General features: G+C 36.2%; 1 protein-coding gene across 10 annotated transcripts in view; it reads left to right on the top strand.

Annotated features, from left to right (window-relative positions):
• The window catches only part of LOC148956652 (uncharacterized), a 105,740-nt gene that overhangs the window by 5,034 nt on the left and 78,344 nt on the right, over positions 1-22,362 (top strand). The window contains exon 1 of one of the 10 annotated variants that reach the window (XR_016141524.1): positions 17,287-17,307. The exons of the other annotated variants lie outside the window; for them this stretch is intronic. The gene's annotated coding sequence lies outside the window, so the exon portion shown is untranslated. Of the gene's footprint in view, positions 1-17,286; positions 17,308-22,362 lie in introns of those variants that run through there. 10 annotated transcript variants of the gene reach the window in all.

Below are 22,362 nucleotides of genomic sequence, written 5' to 3'. Positions count from 1 at the left end.
TACTCCCCCACAACCCTCAGGGCAAGGGTTTTAAGTTATGCCCTGGGGGTATATAAGGTTTTTAAAGAAGGCATTGTCATAGAAACTTCAAAAAAAGCTCATTCAATTGGAAATTCAAAGGGCTAGTGCCCTTTTTAATAGTCTAAAGCGATTGGAGGACAACTAGCCCCCCCCCCCCAACACCCATCATTCCCCCAAACACATCCAATAAAAATTTTGAGATAGTCATTTTGTTCAACATAGTTAATTTCCAGATAGAAAATATATTTTTGAGGAGGACACTCCTCCACAACCCTCAGGGCAAGGTTTATAAGTTATGCCCTGGGGGCATATAAGGTTTTTATTGAAATCGTTGTCGTTGATACTAGAAAATGGGCTCATTCGATTTGAGATTCACAGGAATAGTACTCTTTATCATAGCCGATATTGATTTGAAGGCAACTAACCCCCCTTTCACGCCCGCCTTTTCCCAAAACACATTCAATCCAAATTTTGAGATAGCCATTGTGCTCAATGTAGTTGAAAGTTTTTAAAATTATGTCTTTAAGGGATGACAACCCCTCCCCCCACAGCCCTCAGGGCGAGGGTTGTAAGTTATGCCCTGGGGCATATAAAGTTTTTATTGAAAGCATTGTCATAGAAACTTCAAAAGGGCTCATTCAATTGGAAATTGAAAGGGCTAGTGCCTTTTTTAATAGTTGAAAGTGATTGGATAGCAACTAACCTCCCTCTCATGCCCACCATTTTCCAAAACACATCCAATCAAAATTTTGAGATATCCATTTTGTTCAACGTAGTTGAACGTTCTGGAAATTAGGTCTTTTAGGATGATAAAAGACCTAATTCCCCCTCAGAGGCCTCAGTACAAGGGTTGTAAGTTAAGCCTTGGGGGCATATAAGGTCTATATAGATAGTTGTTGCACAAATCATAGGCAGCACAATTGTGCTGCCTAAGTAAAGAACAGGGACACTCGAGAACGAGACTAAGTAAAGACGGGGACACTCCCCCACAACCCTTAGGGCAAGGGTTATTAAGTTATGCCCTGGGGGCATATAAGAACAATGTTGGCACAATGTATTATTTATTAATTTTTTCCTTTAGAGCAGGGCACTTTGTATTGAAGAAGTTGTCATAGAAACTTCAAAAAGCACTCATTCAATTGGAAATTGGAGTGGCTTGTGCCCTTTTTAATAGTCAAAAGGGACTGGAAGGTGACTAACAACCCTCTCACGCCCATCATCTCCCCAAACACATCTAATCAAAATTTTGAGATAGCCATGTTGTTTAACGTAGTTGAAAGTTCTGGAAATTTGGTCTTAGAGGATGAAAACCACCCTAACAGACCTTAGGGTAAGGGTTGTAATTTATGCCATGGGGGCATATAAGGTGTTTATAGAAAGCGTTGTCGTTTCAAAAAGGGTTCATTCAGTTGGAAATTGACAGGCCTAGTGCCCTTCTTAATAGTTGAAAGTGATTGGAAGGCTTGACATTTTTATAGTGAAGATTGAAGTGGGTATAATGTATTATTTTTTGGTTGTTGTTGTTGTTTAGACCAGGGCACTTTGTATCAAAGGAGTTGTCGTGGGAACTTCGAAAAGGGCTCATTCGATTGAAAATCGAAAGGACTGATGCCCTTTTTAATAGTCAAAAGTGATTTGAGGGCAACTAATCCCCCTTCCACTCCCACCCTCCCACCCCAACCCGCCAATTTCTGTTCTTAAAATTTAACCAAATCAAAATAGCATAAGTGTATCCAAGCTATCAAAGAAAGTAAACAGATTTTTTTGTAAATGGTATCAAGTTTTCCATTTCAGGTCAACTAGAGGAGATATGAAACTAAATTAAACAGTACTATTTGTGTCCAGATTTTTAAAAGGGTGTATGTTGTTAAAAATTGCTGAAAATTTTTCTCCACCATACAAATAGCAGGCCAAACTATAAAGTCTTAAAAAACAAAAGATTTAAAGTATTATTTTCTTTTTCCCTGAAAAGACTATGTCAATATAAAACGAACATAAATTAATTTAAAAGGCTTTTTCCACAAAACAAGTTTTTCAAAGAAAAGTAAAGAACTCCATTAAATAAAAAATGAGCAAAAATAAAATCAAATAATCTACCAAGCGCAAAACTACCACAAATCAGCATCGATAAATAAATGAAACCCGAAACGAACAGATATTACAATAATTAACGAAGTCAAACTCAAAACGAGCAGAAATTAACATAAGTTGGGCGCAAAACCCCTATGCCTTCCCAAGGCCAGAACAAAATTTGCACTTTGCTGAAAAAATACAAATGAATGTGCATTGTTAGTTTAATATAGATATACTGATATTTAGTAATCAAAATGTTAATATTATTTGATTTATTAAAGTTATAATAGTAAAAGTATTTTTTCGGTAAAGTTTAAATTATTTTCTGGACTTGGAAAGGCATAGGAGTTTTGCGCCGAACTAACTTTAATTTCTGTTTGTTTTGAATTTGACCTGCCTATTGATTGTAATTTTCTCTTATTTTAGAATTGATTCGTTTGTCAATCCTTAATTGTGGTAGTTTCACCCTTGGTAGATTATTTTATTATATTTTTGCCAAATTTTTGTTTAATGGAGTTCTTTACTTTTCTTTGAAAAACTTATTTTGTGGAAAAAGTTTTTTAAATTAATTGCTTAGCAAAAGCCAACATGGTTTTCGAAAAGGCCACTCAATTGATATTAGTCTAATTTAGTCATATGATTTTGTGACTAGACTCCTGGATACTGATCAGCTAATTGATATCATTTTGCTCAACCAAGCCAAAGCATTTGACAAAGTTCAACACCAACTACTAATTTTGAAACTAAAGGCATATGGAGTGCATGAAGATACAGTAGCTTGGATAGAAGCCTTTCTAACTGGCAGGGCTCAGAGGGTGTTGGTGTACAACTGCAATGGCAATGCTGTCTATTCTGAACTGCTACCAGTCACAAGTGGAGTGCCACAGGGCACCATCCTGGGGCCCACATTATTCAGCATGTACATCAATGACAAACCTGAAGAATCCTTTGACGCTATATGCTGATGACTACAAGCTCCTAGCACTGCCCCAGAACAATCTAAATCTGTCAACTATACAAGAAGATCTGGACAGACTATCTAGATGCTCATCGGATTGGTGTATACAGTTCAATGCCTTAAAATGTAAAGTTCTACATCTTGGACGCAATAATCCAAAACTTGCATATCACATAAGAGACGCCCAGCTTGAGGCAGTCAGTGAGGAGAAGGACTTAGGGGTTATTGTTGACAATGAGCTGAAGTTTCACTGCCACGCACGAGCTCAAGTTGCAAAAGCAAACCTATCCCTTGGCCTCATAAAGTAAACATTTACCACCAGGAAGCAGGGAGTGATTACAAAACTGTACAAAACCATGGTCTGTCCTCACCTGGAATTTGGCATGACCCTAGCCTCTCACTACTATAAGATGGACGTGAAAGTACTTGAGAGTGTCCAAAGAAGAGCAACTAAGCTTATCTCTGCATTGCAAGACAAATCCTACAAGGAACGTCTCACCTCACTCAAACTCCCTATCTTAGTATACCATAGGAAAAGAGGAGACATAATAGCAACTTGTAAGTTACTAGAAAATGACCTATTAAGTCATGTCTTTTCCCCGTCCCTCTCAACTACCACAAGAGGACACACCAAAAAGCTGCAGGCCCCCCGTTGCATCAAGCAAGAGTGCCATCAGTTCTTCTTAGTCCGTTCCGTCCCACTCTGGAACAGCCTATCCAAAGCCACCATTCAATCTAAAACTCTAGATGCCTTCAAGAAAGGAGTTGATCAAGACTGGGCCAACACTGAATGGAGGCTGAACTGGGATTTCAAATCATAACCTTGAAACACCACCAGCAAGATTTCTACATGAGGCTCAACACCACCTTATCTTGCTGGAAATGTGATTTAAGGTAAGATAATTTAAGGTATAGACAGGACTATATCCGGAATCCAAATTTAACATGCATTTGTATTGGAAATGAACTTTACCCCCACCCTTATATATACCAATTGAGGGTGTATATTTGCACATTAGGGGAGCAGGTAAAGTTCATTCTGACACAAATGAAGGTTAAATTTGGATTCAGGATGCAATTCTGACTATAAAAGTAAATTAGAAACACCATATGGCTTAAGATTGGGTGCAGCAATTGAAATGGTGAATGCAGGAGTCCCGGAGAACAGAGTCTGCATGGAACGATGCAGACCCTGAAGTAGAAGAGGACTTTCTGCATGGCCTGATCCTCTCTTTTTTCCTACGTGTATTTAGATACCATTATTGATTTTTTTTTTTGCTTCTCCATCCAGAGTGTTTCCTTCCTTGTCCACTACAACATTGTTTCGAGGACAGACTGAAGAGTCGGCTTTTGTCTGCGTTTAGAATAGCTCTGTATTCCGAATTCAGACCACGTAGACCCTTCAGTTTAAGTCCGGGAGGAGACAGAGTCCTTGACCACTCCTCTATCCTATGTTTGGGCTGAGAAGTGGTGTATAAGGTAGAGGAGTGGTCAAGGACTGTTCTCCTCTGACACTTAACCGAAGGGTCTGCGTGGTCCGGGTTCAGAATACAGAGCTATTCCAAACGCGGAGCAAAGCAGACACTTTAGTCTGTCCTCGAAACAATGTTGTAGTGGACAAGGAAGGAAACACTCTGGATGGAGAAGCAAAAAAAAAAATCAATAATGGTATCTAAATGCACGTAGGAAAAAAGAGAGGATCAGGCCACGCAGAAAGTCCTCTTCTACTTCAGGGTCTGCATCTGTAGTGGACAACATTGTTTCGAGGACAGACTGAAGTGTCTGCTTTGCTCCGCGTTCGGAATAGCTCTGTATTCCGAACCCGGACCACGCAGACCCTTCGGTTAAGTGTCGGAGGAGAACAGAGTCCTTGACCACTCCTCTATCCTATGTTTGGGCTGAGAAGTGGTGTATAGGGTAGAGGAGTGGTCAAGGACTCTGTTCTCCTCTGACACTTAACCGAAGGTTCTGCGTGGTCCGTGTTCAAAATACAGGGCTATTCCGAACGCGGAGAAAGGCAGACACTTCAGTCTGTCCTCGAAACGATGCTGTAGTGGACAAGGAAGGAAACACTCTGGATTGAGAAGTGAAAAATACCCCCATCCCCCTAATGTGCAAATATATACCCTGAGTTGGTATATATGAGTGGTGGTAAATTGCATTTCCAGCACAAATGCATGTTAAATTTGGATTCAGGATGAAATTCTGACTATGGAGGTAAGTTTATTTCTTAGCCACCTGAATATTCCATTAATATAAACCTTACCCATCTCTATTTTTCCTGAATGCCAAAGAAAAGTGGTCTTTCCCAAAAAGAGGTATTTTACCCTAGTTAACAAACTTTCACTACAGCTCCATTATAATTTATCCCCTCCCTAATGTGTAAATGTATTGCCCATATTATATATTTCTTATGCATTCTGCCATCCATCACTCTGGTTTTCTAGTTCTTGTTTTGTCACAGTTGATTCAACATTCACAGTTCATTCAAACATCCTCTGAAACAAGAGACTGATTGGACAAACACAAAGAAAATACATAATTTAGGCTATATATTTATGCTTTAAGGGGGATTAGGGTGAATTATAGTGGAGCAGCAGTCAAAATGTAATAGCCTTAATTATTCTGTATATTATGAAGTAAGAATTGTTTTCTTTCTTAATGTGTTTCCTTCTCAATAGCCCCTACTCTAGACCTTTGTTCAGTCAAAATGTGCTAATTACAACTATTCTACATGCTATAACCTTAAATCACATTGTCCAATGTAATAAGAAAAAAAATCCTGTAGAGTCACTGGTCAATAATGATGAAGTGCAATTGACTCAGTTATGAAGTAATAATTGTTTTCTTAACTTTCTCTCCTTCTTAATAGCCCTTTATCTAGACTTATGCCAGAATGACAATTTATCAAATATTTTTCTAAATTGTGAAGCACTAACTTTATATCAAAATTGTCATTGGCTAAATAGAAGAAGCTGCTACTGAAGCAAAATATATAAAAACATAAATAGAAGTTCTAGTTGATGGGCTTCTTTCCATTTTCCAAACCGGTGTGTCTGTTGAGCAAAACTTTCAGGGATCAATCCAGAGTTTAAAATATGCCCAAAAAGGTATTATCAAGCCATTGTTATCTAACTGTTCTTTATTTCTAGGACTTAGAAGATTGCATCCATGATAGCTCTATTAAAATAGCGACGAAGACCACACTGCCTTTCCATCACAAACAACAAAAGTACGAAGAACAAAAGGGAAATCTTTTTGTAAGACAGTGGAGATAATTTGAATGAATATTTCGGCCCTATGTCCAAGGGCCGTCCTCAGCAAGACAAAAATATATAAAAGAAAAAAGACTCACAACAACATGCGACCAATAAAACCAAAAAAGTGGTAATTATTTCAAAACAAACCTAGCATCATTACTTCAGCGAAGTTCAACAAGGACTGATAAAAAGTAAGGTAAAACAAGACGATTCAATGAAATGAAAGAAAATAAATTAAAAACATGTTCTTATTGCTAATCCAGCCTTTTTGGCAGCTAACCTCAAAGGTCTTTTTGTAACTGGTTCTGTGTTAATGTCTATCGGTTTTTTAAAATATTTTGTAAGATCGTTTTTAATTAAATTTGTGTATATAGCATTTAGTGTATATTCCCCCAAGTCCCTATTTAAGGAAATATTATTATTAATCATAAGTCTGATTTCAATTGCTTCTCGAACTACCTGTTTTATGCCTAGGTCATTGCTAATAAGGGCAGATTCATCAAAAAGTATACTGTGGCGAGGATTTTCAAAAATATGGCTGCCTAAAGCAGAATCAAATGAAACAGTAGAAATATTAGAATTTAGAGCTTTGACAATATCATTTTTATGCTGTTGTATGTATTTCTTTAAATTCTGGTGTTCTACCACCATAGTATTTGCGTCAATCACATGGTATTTGATAGACCCTCTTTGGCGAGTAACTGGGGTTTTAGCTTTACCGGAATTTAGAAAATTTATGATTTTGAAATTATTTGTGAATACTACATGCAGATTATTTTTTGTGCAAACTTTTTTAAGATTTGTAGTGATTTTTGGGATATAGGGGAGGTAAATTATATTTAAGGGCTTGTCAGACATCTCACTTGGTAAGCTATCAGATTACACTTAAATACCCGGAAAGAAGAGCAATTTGCTCGCACACTACAATTTAAAACATTAACACACATCATTAAAGACAAAAAACAAAAAAGATATATTATTTCCTCTGAAAGGAAATCCTTAAAATAATTTTTATTTGAAAATTTGTCCTCTGTTGATTTTAGCCAGGTTGATAGGTTGGAAAGAAATTTGTTTAGTCATGATTTCCGCTTATCAAGGGAACGACTTATTAAGAAATTGGAAAACCTCAGATATGAATTTTCTAGAAATAACCCTACTTACACTCCAAGTTTCACTCCTGGACCGGCTGTTGTTAATCTATCCTCTAGAACGCTTGAACCAAAGGAAACTCAAGTTCTCGAAAAAGGTCCAAAAGTCTCTTTTCTTCCAAGACATGTCCCTGTGGCAGATTTAATTTCCTCTCTAGAATCCTCTGTACACAAATTTTATACATCTATACCCAACCCAGATGAAGTTAGGGCTAGTCTTATAGATACCCTTTACAATAATCAAAAAAAGATTAATTTTCGTGCCAATAAAAAACCAAATAATTTGTATGACCTAAAAATACTATCTAATCTCCGTAAAGATTCATCCATTATTATAACTAAAGCAGATAAAAGCAATTCTCTGGTTGTCATAGATACGACAGATTACGATACAAAAAATTTATTCTCATTTGAATGACGAGACAACATATAGAACTACAACCCACGATCATACTGATCAATTTGCAAACAAAATTATAAATGAATTAAAAAGTTTAAAACAAAATGGTAAAATTACTCCGCAGCTATACAATAAATTTTTCCCCCGTGGTAGCTTTTGCCCAAAGTTTTATGGTCTTCCAAAATTACATAAGCAAGGCATTCCTTTAAGGCCCATAGTAGCTTGTACTAAAGCCCCCACATCCAATATTGGGAAATGGTTATGTACAGCCTTTAAACCTTTGCTTTACTCTCAAAAATCATATATATGTAATTTGGTAGATTTAGTTGAAAAACTCAAAAACCTAAATATCTCAGAAAATACAATTATAAGTAGATTTGACATTGTTTCAATGTATACAAATATTGATGTCACAGCATCTGAAAATTTATTAGAAAATAAAATCAAAGAAAATTGTCACTTAATAGAAGCTTCAGCAGCAGGAATAGATTGTGATGTCTTAATGACCTTGGTTAAACTCTGTAACAAATACTCAATGCATTTCCAATTCCGCACTTCTTTTTACCAGCAAATTAAGGGCTTAGCGATGGGCGCTCCCCTCTCCGGGTTACTGGCGAATATTTATGTGGAACATATTGAAAATTGGGCATTAGATTCGTATTTTTTGAAACATATCTTTTTGGGACGGTACATGGATGACGTAATTTCACTCTGGAACTATGGGGAAAATGAGATTAAGGGTTTTTTAGATCACCTTAATACATATGATAGAAATTTACAGTTTACCTTAGAAATTGAAATCGAAAATAAAATCCCATTCCTGGATGTGTTAGTTATTCGTATCTTTGATAAACTCAATTTTACTATTTATAGAAAACCAACACAAAATAATAGATATTTGCATTTTACATCAAACCACCCCCCTCAAGTTAACAGAGCAGTTGTACTATCCCTCGTTGACCGCGCCCTAAATATTTGTTCTGATTCCCACATCACAGCAGAATTAAACTTTATCAAGGACATACTTTTTGGAAATGGGTATCCTATGATATTTATTAATAATGTAATTAACTGTAGACTGAAAAGACATTCCCGTAAAATTAATGATAGCTTACCAAGTGAGATGTCTGACAATCCCTTAAATATAATTTACCTCCCCTATATCCCAAAAATCACTACAAATCTTAAAAAAGTTTGCACAAAAAATAATCTGCATGTAGTATTCACAAATAATTTTAGAATCATAAATTTTCTAAATTCTGGTAAAGATAAAACCCCAGTCACTCGCCAAAGAGGGGTCTATCAAATACCATGCGATTGTGGCAATATTATATAGGTAGAACACACCAGAATTTAGAAAAACGCATACAACAGCATAAAGATGATATTGTCATAGCTTTAAATTCTAATATTTCCACTGTTTCATCTGATTCTGCATTAGGCAGCCATATTTTTGAAAATCCTCACCACAATATACTTTTTGATGAATCTGCCCTTATTAGCAATGACCTAGGCATAAAGCAGGTAGTACGAGAATCAATTGAAATCAAACTTAATATTAATAATAATATTTCCTTAAATAGTGACTTGGGGGAATATACACTAAATGCTCTATACACAAATTTAATTAAAAACGATCTTACAAAATATTTTAAAAAACCGATAGACATTAACACAGAACCAGTTACAAAAAGACCTTTGAGGTTAGCTGCCAAAAAGGCTGGATTAGCAATAAGAACATGTTTTTAATTTATTTTCTTTCATTTCATTGAATCGTCTTGTTTTACCTTACTTTTTATCAGTCCTGGTTGAACTTCTCTGAAGTAATGATGCTAGGATTGTTTTGAAAGAATTTCAACTTTTTTGGTTTTATTGGTCGCATGTTGTTGTGAGTCTTTTTTCTTTTATATATTTTTGTCTTGCTGAGGACGGCCCTTGGACATAGGGCCGAAATATTCATTCAAATTATCTCCACTGTCTTACAAAAAGATTTCCCTTTTGTTCTTCATAGCTCTATTACCTATCTAAATTTGGATAATAAATATCTTACCTTATTTTTGGGTTTTCAATCTCTTTTTTTTGGCTCTAGGTGTTGGAAATTGGGATCATTAACACTGGATCCATTCCTTGGAGCTTTATTCACCTAACTCAAATGCTTTTAAAGATCAATAAAAGCTCGCTCCTAATCTTGAATTTCACTATTATAAATTAGGTCCACATATAGATCTAGTTAGGTAACCAATTTATAGATTAGGTTGACTCACCTAACTCAAGCTTTATTCACCTAAATCAAATGCTTTTAAAGATCAATAAAAGCTCCTAATATAGAATTTCACTGTTATAAATTAGGTCCATATAGCCTATAAATCTAATTAGGTAACCAATTTATAGATTAGATTAAGCAGCTCCTCAGAAGAAAACATGCTAATTAAATAAAAATAGTACCATTTAACTTCTTTCTCCATACCTACCAAAAGAAGTAAAAAGAGCAATGAGAAAAAAGACAAGAGCATGGGTCAAGTAGGAAAAATGCCAATGTGATAACCACTATTACAGGCTTGAGAAACCAAGAAACATACTAAGAAATTTGGTTTGGAAGGCTGTGAGGGACCATGGAGAGCTTATTGCAGTGGATTCTAAACTAAATCCAAAGACATTTTGGTATCATGTGTCAGCAGTTAACCTGTCAAGACAACATATCTTGGATCTAATGAGAGAAGATGGTAGAAAAGCTTCAGATACAAGAGAAAGAGCAAACCACTTGAACTCCAGATTTGTTACAAATTTCTCTGTCCTACCTGCAACCAACACACAGCACCCTCTGCCAGAGCAATTATTCCAAGAGCAAATGGTTGTGCCATTTATTGCACTGATCTCCCATCTAAAAAAAATCAGCTACTTAGGAAAAGCCAACATAGTTTTCAAAAAGGACATTCAATTGATACCAACCTAATTGAGTTATATAATTTTGTGACTAAACTCTTAGATATTGGTCTATCAATACTATTATCATTGGATTGCTCAACCAAGCCAAAGTTTTCGGCAAAGTTTAACACTAGCAACTCATTTTGAAATTAAAGGAATATGAACTGTACAAAGATATTGGAGATTAAATAAAAGCCTTTTTATCTGGCAGGACTAAGATATTGATGGTGTACAACTGTAATGGCAATGCTGTCTTTTCTGAATTGCAACCATGCATGTGCATCAACAATTCTAAAACCTGCTTTAAGAATGTTTTGACATTATATGTGGATGGTTGCAAGCTCATAAAACTGACACAAGACAATAGAAGCCAATTCAATATACAAGAAGATTTGAACCAGCTATCCAAATGGTCATTAGATTTCCAGAGTTCAATGCTTCAAAATGCAAAGTCCCACATCTGGGATGGAACAATCCAAGTGTCCTTATTGTTTAGGAGAAAGTCAGCTAGCAGTAGTGAGTGAGAAGACAGACCTTATAGACAGGGTTATTGTTGACTATGAGTTGAAGTTTTGTTGTCCCATACAACCTCAAGTTGCAAAAGGCAACTGAGCCCTTGGCCTCATAATACAAACATTCACCATCAGGAAGCCATGTGTGATAGTGAAGTTCTATACAGCCATGGTCAACCCTCACCTAGAATTTGGCATGATCTAAGCCTCTCCCAGCTATAATGTGGATGTAATGGTACTGGAGAGTTTTCAAAGAACAGTGATAAAGCTTATCCCCACACCACAAGGCAAAACCTACAAGGAACATATCACCTCACTCAAACTCCCCACTTGAGTACACTGTAGGAAAAGAGGTGATTTAATAACTACTTTTAAGCTGCTGGAAAGTGACCTTTGAGATCATGTCTTCTCCCCATCCCTCTTTACTACCAACAGAGGACCAATCAGGAAGCTATAGGTCCCTCATTGCACCAGGCAAGAGTGTTTTCATTTCTTAGTCTTCTCTGTCCCACTCCAGCCACCAGTCTAAAGCCACTGTCCAGTCTCAAACCTTAGAAGATTTTAAGGACAGAGTTGATCAAGTTTGAGTCAGTGGTGAAATCATAACCTTAAAACACCACCAGGAAGATTTACATTGGAGGTTCAGCACTACCTAATCTTGCTGGATATGTGGTTTATGGTAACTAGATTTCCTTTTGTTAAGCACCCCACCTTTTGATGATCCAAGATGTAGCCCTAAATAATAAACTCCTTCATTTTTTATTTCTTGATGCTTTGTATTTCTAGGTTAAAGGATACCTAGATGTGTTCTTGACCTATCAGAAGTATCAGGCATTACTGATTATAACAGAATTTGAGATCTGTTGGGTATAATCATTATTTAAAAATAGAGTAGCAGTGAATGGAAACACAATAATCTTAAAAAAATATGCTATATATTGTAAGATAAGAATTCTTAAGTTTTTTGTATATTCTAAGGCTAGCCTATATCCGGGACCATCAGGGGGTTTGGGGGCATTGTCAGAAATACTATTATACACAGTATTTAAATATAAATGGAAATATGATTCTGTTACATTAATTGTTCTTGTGATGTATCTGTTGTTATAAAGCGTGTTTCAGTGTTGTTTTCAATTACATAAAATTGCACTTACTAGCAAAATGAACAAGTCCAGTGTAAACCAATCAGCAATGACAGTGCTGCAGGGCATCAGCTGCATCCCATTGCACAAGTAACATATTAGTCACCAACTCTCTGTTGAGATTGATTTTGTAACTGTCAATAGTGGATTAACTCACAGAACCAGACCAGTCCAGAGACTTATTGTGTGGTTGGAGAAGAAATGGTTCCTTTTCATTGTGTTTGTATGCTTGAAGAACAGTTTTGCTCAATGACCTCTTGTTCTTGATGACTGGGCAAACTGGAACAAATCTTTATTAGAATTGAATAGCTTGTAGGTTATTATCATGTTACTCTTTTTGACATTATGTCAGAGTGTGCAGCTTGAGGCTCTACCATCTGTATGCATAGTCTTTGTTTCTGAGCCTATTTATTAATTTTGTCATCCAGTTTTCGACAGATTTGAGAGCCCAAGGTTTTGGTTTTCAATTACTACAGCAGCAGCTTGTGCATGGCAGTTGAATTTAATGTCTTCATCTATAATAACACCCATATCACTCTCACAGGTTTCATTGGAAATGGCCTGTCTTATGCCAATATTTGTTGACATTGAGTATTGCCTTCATGGTCTATTTTTCAAAATGTGGAGGACCTTTCATTGTTCAATGTTAATCTTCAGCCTTCATCGGCTGGCCCATTTGTCCAAGCTGTCAAGATCTGAATATATTAAGGCCAAACCTTGCTGAGTGTCAACAGGATCAATGAGTTTTGAGTTGTCAGTGTACAGGCTAAGTTTGTTTTTAACATTTTTTGAGCATTGTTAATGTATATATTGAAGTGTATGCATCCCAAAATAGTACCTTGAGGCACCCAACTTAAGACCTCTGCAATGCTGGAGTAGTAAGCCATAACACCCTCACTAGAGACTCTGACCTGCTGGTTTCTTCTCTTCAAGAAGAAAATGATTCAGTTCATAACACCTTCAATTCATATTGCTTTCAGTTTTAAATGAAGCCTTTGATGGTAGGCTTTATTAAACACTTCAGCAAAGTCGAAGAACACTATATCCACTTGGAAATCCCTGAATGAGGAGCTTGGTTATGTAGTTTTACAAGTTAATCAGGTCTGTTTTTAACCAATCTGCCTGGTCTGAATCCACGTTGGTGTTTTGACAGAAGTTTATTTGTGATGAGATGTTTGAGATTGACTACAGTCACAATATGTTCTGAAATTTCTCCAACAACAGAGCTGAGAGTGACTAATTGTAAGCTTTGCTCTTGTCTCCTCCTTTATGTATTGAGGTGATATGGGCTAATTCCCAGTCTGTTGGTATGGCTGTTGTCAATCGATTTTTGGAAGAGCCTTGATAGTGGTTGTGCTAACTGGGCATTAGCTCCTTTTTAAAGTTGTGGGTGTATTCCACCATGCCCAATAGGCAGGGGAGGGGTGGAGGACACTCCCCCCAATTTCAAGGTATCAACACAAAGCACTGACACCTTGGAATATAACCTGTGTTTTAAGGGTAATTTAGCTTATATGTCAGCATTTGTTGGCGCACTGGACAATATTGTTGGCGCATCCTATATACCCCCCTCTTAAACTCAAAGCCCAACCTGTGCCCCTGTCAATTGATTTACTTAGATTATGTTTTTCAAATCAGGACCCAAGATCAGCCTTGTCATCTATGAAAAGATACATTTGAGGGTTAAGTTTTTAATTGGGAAATCTGGGGCAGGGATGTTATTGGGGTTGCAAATAACAAGGTAAATTGGTTGTCCAAGGCAGCCATACTTTTTCTGGGGAACAATTTGATTGGATTTCATTAGAAGCCAGCTCTGTATCCTTGTTTTTAGCAGGCTTATGTACTGAGACTCATTTTTAGAACTTTTTGGCGTTTAGTACTGCTAAACCCTTGTAATGTATAGTACAACAAGATTCATAGAGTTTACCATATTTGGTATTAATAAATCAGTAAAAGAAAATTAGAAAGAGTATAAACTAAGGAATCTATTTGTGTTACTTTTATTTTATTGTCCTTTTTTCTTCTCAAGGGCTTCTTAATTCTTGTGTTACCATAAATTAGGGTTTTTCCAAGTGTGCATATTAATGCCTAGGGAATATATGACTATGAAATTTCAGCCTTTGAAATATTGTCTAGAACTGAGTAGCATGTTTAAATCCTAGTTTTTAAAGTATATAAAGGAACAAAGTGTCAGTTTAAGGGTCCTTTTGACATTTAAAGGAAATTTGCAGTGGTCAAAATGAAATTTGCAGTGGTAGCAATTAGTATATACAGAAAGAGCATAAATAGATGTAACAGTTGGTATGTGCATGTTTTACCTAGCAAATTAATCAAAAACTTAAAATTCTTGATAAAAGACTTTTGTCTATCTTGGAAAGTAGCTGGATTAGGTGAATGAAACACTCAGGAATAAAGTCAAAGGTTCAGTGATCATTGGAGGAGTTATTTTTAAGTAAGTGTCTTCACCTGTTCCCCCTCTAAAAGGTAGGCTACTGACATTTGACAATCTTTGTGGAGCCTTGAGAAATAGATCTATTGCTTTCAATGAGGTACCAGGAAAGTGTTCCGAGTCTCATACATTTGCTTAAATTCGACCTTCTTCTTCTATTTAACAGCAGGCGGGCTTTTCAGTATTACTATTTAGCCCTTTTCCTTTTGCTTCACTCTGTGGGCTACAGAGCTACTGGCTTGATTGCCTCATACTTATTAGATATATTCAGATATCTTTCAGCAGATCTTTCGACTCTAGGAGTTCAAATATAAGATGATAGATGTCGATTTCTATGCTCTGTGTGCAGGTACAGTTGGCTAGGCTCTTGGCTGATAGTGGGATTTTGTGGTGTTTGAAGTATTTTAACAGTTTACAAAGCAAGGTATGTTGTGCAGACGTCAGCATATTACATTCAAATAGGCAATGGTCCCTTGGCAATTGGACCTTGGATAAGAACTATGATCTTCTTCTTCTTCTTCTATTTAACAGCAGGCGGGCTTTTCAGTAAAACTATTTAGCCCTTTTCCTTTTGCTTCACTCTGTGGGCTACAGAGCTACTGGCTTGATTGCCTCATATTTATTAGATATATTCAGATATCTTTCAGCAGATCTTTCGACTCTTGGAGTTCAAATATAAGATGATAGATGTTGATTTCTATGCTCTGTGTGCAGGTATAGTTGGCTAGGCTCTTGGCTGATAGTGGGATTTTGTGGTGTTTGAAGTATTTTAACAGTTTAGAAAGCAAGGTATGTTGTGCAGACGTCAGCATATTACATTCAAATAGGCAATGGTCAATTGTTTCATTATTCATATTACAATGCCTGCAAAGAGGGGACAGGGGAATTGAACCACTTGAATTAGAAAGCTTATATGAGAATGCAAGGAAATTTAGTCCATTTGTTCCAGAACGAATTCTATGATAAATTTTAGAAAAATATTTATTGGGAAAGGGGAAAGGATAGGATTAATCTTATTAAAATTAATATCTGATAGTCTCCATCGGTAAATATCTCTAATCGGGATTGGTCTCCCACTTGGCTGGTCAATATTTATAGCATTTTTTGCTATTTCATCAACCTGATGATTACCACTTATGCCAGAGTGGCTAGGAATGTATTGAAAGTAAGTTTTTATTCCACTTGAAGCAAGATGATCAATAATACTTTGACAATGATAAGTGTCAATGTCCAACTTATATTGAGGAGCTGAGTCCAGCAACTCAAGGCTTGATAAAGAGTCGGAATAGATGATAATATTATTCGAATTTTCAATCAAAGATTGGTTTTGCTTAAGGTGTTCTAATGCCATGATTATGGCATTTAACTCAGCAGACATTATAGATATATTATTAAATAATCTCTCGCCCATTGCAATTTTCAGGTGAGGAAGGAAAACACCACTTGCAACCTTCTCATTCATTTTTGATCCATCAACAAATATTTGGAAGTGATTTTTATAGGTAATTGTATTAAGTTCTGCAAATTTTTTCTGGACAAAAGCTATGGGGGTTAAATCTTTATTCTACTTTGAAAATTCAGTATTTATTATGGGAAATGACCAATTCCATGGAGGGGATTGGGGGAAAGTAGGTGCAATAGACTTTGCTGGTACAGGGAACTTCTTTTGAATATTGGAATACTCATCTGCAATACCTCTATACATGGTTGGATTTCTTAACCAATTATGTAATGTGTGTGAGCTATTTGATTCAATTTTTGTAAGATGTTTTATCAAGAGAAAGCTACGTCTCTCCCTTATTGTTGTTAATCCACTCTCCATAAGCAGAAACTTGGTGCTTGTGGGTTTCCTAAGACCAAATATGAGACGTATTATATCATTTTGTGTTGTTTCAATTTTTTGCATCTGGGTCTTTGCACATGCACCATAGTCAATGAGCCCATAGTCAATATGGGGTCTTATATGTGATTTATAAAACTGGAGTAAGGTTTTCTCTTTACAGCCTCAGGGTTTGGAAAGAAGTCTTTTTAGTATATTTGCTTTTCTATAGCATTTTTTTTATAGTATTTGAAACGTAGAGGTGGAAATTAAGTTTTTGGTCAAGCATGAGACCTAGGTAATTGTTAATATTATCCTTTGAAATAGTTGTTTTATTTAGAGTTAGTTTCGAATTAACATGGTTTCGCTTCCGGTGAAATTGGATTATTTTTGACTTGGTGGGTGCAATGGGTAAATCTGAATGTTGAGAGAATTTTTCAAACTGGAAAAGTGAATTTTGCAGATTTGACTGTGCTATCTGAAAGGTGTTGCCAGATGACCATAGCACCAGATCATCAGCATATTGTAGATTCGTGTGGGGTAGGTTCATGTCCCAGAGATATAGGGCAAATAGGAGGCAACTGAGGACTGCTCCCTGAGGTAGGCCTTTGGATATTGTCTTTTGGGGTGAAAAGGCTGAACCAACGCAAACAATGAAACTTCGCACTTCTATGAAGGATTTAATAAAGGATACTAGCTTAGGAGATACTCCAAGGTTTGCAAGTTTATTTAAAAGGATTTGGTGGTTCACATTGTCATATGCTCCTTCAAAATCTAGGAAAGCTGCCACTAGGATATTATTTTTTGAGAAAGATTCATTTATTGCATTTGTTAGCAAAATGAAAGCATCTGTTGAGGAGTGGTATTTCCTGAATCCAGTTTGAGTGTGTGGGATCATGTTATTTTTCTCAACAAACCAGAGGAGTCTGTGATAAATCATTTTCTCCATTATTTTCCCCATCACAGGTGTAATCGTTATGGGCCTATAAGACTCAGGGTTATCTTTTGGTTTATTCTTCTTTAGGATTGGTAGGAGGGACGAACATTTCCATATATTGGGGAACCTAGAAGATGCCCAAGCGTGATTATAACAATTTAGCAGTTCTTGTTTGTATGAAGGTGTGAGATTCTTTATCCATGTAGGGTGTATATTGTCATAGCTACTGCTAGTTTTGGACCTAATGTGATGTATTGCATTATTCAATTCCTGGATTGAAAATGGATTAGTTGTGTACTCGGATCCTGGGCGCGGTTAGTAACTAGGGTTCATAGGAATTGTGGACAGTTTGCTTTGATTATTTGATGTTAGCTTATTAATAAAAAGAGTTGCAAATAGGTTAGCCTTTTCAATAGCGTTGTCATAATGGGTATTATTATGTAAAAGATCAAACAGGAGTGGGTGGGGAGAATTCTTTTTCACACATATTTGGCTTATGACTTTATGTATAATTGGCTCATGAGTTTATCTGGAGAGATTATTTGCAAAATTATTCCAGTATTTATATTTAGCATCTATTATAGTCCTTTTTAGATTAGATTCTGCTTGTAATTTTTTTTAAATATGTAGTAGGTGTTGGTATTCTTATGAATTCTGTCCTAGCTGCCTTTTTTATCCTCCATTTATTTAGGCACTCATTTGTCAACCATGTTTTAGGAATTTGTTTAGGGAATGTTTTCTTAGGTGTTGTCCTGGGGATAGCATGATTAGCTGTATTTATTAGTAAAGATGTCAACGCTTCAGCATGTGTGTCAACTGTTGTGTTAGAAAGGCATGAACTTTGGGTGAAACTTGTAATTTCATCATTTAGCTTATTTTGGAAAATAGACCAATTTGCTTTAGTGCTGATATATTTGGAGGTATGAGATGAAGTTTCAGTAGGTTCCTTAAGGGAGCAAACTATAGCAAAGTGGTCTGTACATAGACTATCAATTTTATTTATGTAAATTTTGTTCAAAAAATTTAATGACACAATTCGTAGGTCAATTGTGGAGAATTCGCCACTTTTGGGGTTAAAATATGTATTCAGGTTTGGAGGTGTAGCAACAGATAATTCATTATTGTTAGAGGTTATATGCTCAATAAATTTACCAGCTTTATTTGCTGGTTTATTCCCCCACAAAAGGCGGTGGGCATTGAAATCACCACAAATAATGATATTTTTTAACATATTAGAATTATTTATATAATTAAAGAAATCCTTGGCATCTGTAGTTTGGCCATTAGGGTTATAAAAGCTTATTATGTAGGTTTTTAAATTATTCAGCCAAACACTTATACCAATTACATCAACATCATTTTCAAAATCTGGAAAATTGATGCCACAAAATTTTATATTATTATTAACTAATAAAGCTACACCACCTCCTTTTCTCTCTGAAGATCTATCCTTTCTCAGGATAGTATATCCCAGAGACTTAATTTGTTGATTTTGGGTTAAATGAGTTTCCTGGAGGCAAGTAATATTGATGGATTTATTATTCATAAATGATATTAGTTCATTTAACTTATTTTCTGTGAGTGATCTTACATTCCATTGGAGTATTGATAAATGTTGTGTTGTTGATTTATTCTTCATATGACTGTGTATCAATGTTCAGCTTTGTTAAAAGTAAAGCAAGATCTTTTTTTGCTTGAATGAGCATATCATCTTGGATGTAGATTTTTGCCAATTCTGCAATAATTTTTGTTTTCTGTAGTTGATGTATGTTCATGGCCTGAACTGCATTACAGTTTAGAATGAATAAGCATATATTTGGGAATTGCATTTTTGGTAGTGCATCCTGTTTGTTGGGTAAGAGATTGATTCCTGGTTATGTTTATTCTTTGTTTCTTCTTGGGAGGGAGGGCAGGGCTTGCCTCATCTCACCGGACAACGAGGCTTGCTGGCTTGGTGATTCCTTCTGATAGGGATTTGAGCTGGGGTGCTTAGAAGATATTGTTTTGTATGGGGTGATTGATGCATTGGGGGCATTTGACTTGGGGGCTGTGGTTGGTTTCATTACAGGCTTTATTTGGTATTGTTGGGTAGCATTTGCTTCCATTGCTGCAAAAGGGTATGGGATGGCCTTCTCTGTTGATATTTGGAGCGTTAGAGCTCTTCTCTTGTATGCAGGGCATAATGATTTATTTGTAGATTCATGTGGGCCTTTGCAATTGATGCATGTAGGCTGGGTGTTGTTGCAAGTTGTCAGCTCTTTAGGATGGAAAGATTTACAATTACTACACTCTTGGAAAATTTCATTGCATTTGTTTGTCGTGTGTCCCAGTTTGAAACACTTCTGACACTGAATAGGCTTAGGTTTGTATTCCTTGTGTGGTTTGATTTGCCCAAATAGGAATAATTTTTCTGGGATATCAATTTTATCCTTTAGTGTGAATAAGAAGAATCTACTAGTTTTTATACCAGTAGAGTCAGGTTTTCAAAGTTGGGTAACATCCTCAACTGGGATTTTTTTTCCAACCCTATCTGAGAGGCTTTCTTTTAACTCCTGAGTAGATATATCTGGGGGAACATTATAAACTACAGTTTTTTTGGTGATTTTTATGGGTTCCAATTAGATGCAATAATTGGGATATTCAGAAGGGATTTAAGGTTAATTATTGTATCTGCTGATTTCTGATCTTCTACAGCTATTAGCAGAGATCCATCACGGTTAATGTTAAGAGAGAACATTGATTTTAGCAATTTGAAAATTGCAACTCTTATTGCAGTGATCATTTTTATTTCAAAGGGGGTAGTGGGAGTAATTTTAAGGTAAATTCCTAAGTTTTTGGAGGGAGGATCTTGGGCAGGGAGAGGGGAAATGCTTTTAATTGGGGAGATTTTTTTCCTTTTTTTAGAGCTTCTAGAGAGGACCTCTTGAAACCCATTGTCATCATTTATGGTTGCATTAGGACCTACAGTTATCATTGTCCTATTCTCCGAATTGGAGCTATCATTAGAACTTTCAGATAATGTGCTAGACCAGCCAGGATGGGTATCTTTTACTATGGACTTTGATTTGGTATCTGGGGGGATGTTTTTTTTGGAGGACTTCTAAAAAATGCCTATTGGAAAAATCATTAAAAACAAACATAAAACTAAAAACAAAAAGGGGAAATATATGATATAAAAACGTTTGCACTATACTATGCGGAGGATAAACACCACAGTATAGCCCTGAGGATGACTTGAGCAGGATAGGTTTGGTACAACTGCTGATTAGAAGAGATAATAATCACAAGAAAATATATTTCGATTTTCTTATAAGGTTGCTGTTGTGTTGCTTTAAATCTTGCTTCTTCTTCTTCTTCTTATAAAAAGCACCTGGAATCCTAACCGGGCTCCTTTCGGCTTCTAACTGCACTTTTCTTCTTCTTCGTTAGAAATCACTTGGACTCCATCATTTGGTGTCTTTCTGTCTTCCAAGTTGGTGGATTCTCCTCCATGGCATTAAATTTATGTTCTCCCAAGGGGGGGGGGGAGGAAACTAAATTAGTTTTTTTTCATAAGGGCCAAACAAGGGAAGCGTAGAGTCCTGCTACCATTTCCCTGCAATTTAAGAGTAAACTCGGCAGGTACCTCTACGGCTCTTGCGACAAGACCCTCCCCTTCTTCTGCTTGTTGACCCCTCTTCTTTAAAGTTACAATACTTCGGAAGAAGTTACTCACTCAAAGAACATTTAAATTCATTAACATATCAATTGCCTCTGTAAACTTCTTTTCAATGGAGGCTGGCAAGGGAGCATCCACAATCAGGTTAATATCTAGTGGAAGTTTAAAATCTTGGGATAGGGTATGTAGTATATAAATTCCAGGAGTACTTGCAGTTCATTCAAAGAGAAGGTTTTACAAAGTTTCCTCAGTCAATTTGCAGAGTCTACAATTTGGGTCACTATACTGCTTCCATATGAATTCTTCTCTTCTCAGTATTACTGCTAAGTTTTTTATCTTGAAGCGCACCCGATTTATTTCAGGCTCTTTGAAAATTGGAGCCAAAGATAAGAATTGTGTTTTCAAAAACTACAGCCAATGAAAAAGAGACAGGAAATCCAAATTAAGGTAAAACATTTTTTTTTGTCAAAATCTAGATAGGATATTTCATCAATGCATTCTTCAAAGCCCTAGAAATCAGGATAGGGTGGAGAGAGTAGGTTGACAACACCTTTGTGGAATATTTAGATCCTAGATTCACTCCTGAAAGTTTTGTTCACCTAACTCTACTACTTTCCAGGATAATAATAATAAGCCCCTCAACTAGAACTTTGCTCCCCATAAGTTATCTTGTAACTGTAAGATACAAATCAGACAGCTAGCCTAGCATTTAGGTTATAGCTTAATATAGGGCATAAATAACATAGAAAAAAAACCCTACTAATGTCAATTCATGGAAATTAGTGGGAGAGGTGAATGTTTACTCTGTTTCCCCAATTGATGCCACTAAAATAAATATACTATTAACCCTAACCAGTGGTGTATTTAGGGTTTTCGTTTGGGGGAGGTGTACCAGCTAAAAGCTATCAGAAGTCTAGAAATTTACCAACAACTAAATATATTACTGACATAATCCCCTTTGTGAGCTTTTTCATTACTATGCTACTAAAAAAGATAAAATAATGAGTTCAACTAACCATATTGAAGAGCTCTAATTTGGCTAATCCTTCAATCAGATACA

This window comes from Artemia sp. Qi Xiang Cuo, chromosome 1, assembly GCF_049724085.1.
Source record: "Artemia sp. Qi Xiang Cuo chromosome 1, ASM4972408v1, whole genome shotgun sequence".
NCBI classification, from domain to species: domain Eukaryota; kingdom Metazoa; phylum Arthropoda; class Branchiopoda; order Anostraca; family Artemiidae; genus Artemia; species Artemia sp. Qi Xiang Cuo.
Note: the sequence above shows the minus strand (reverse complement) of the source record. Positions and strands in the feature narration are given on the sequence as shown.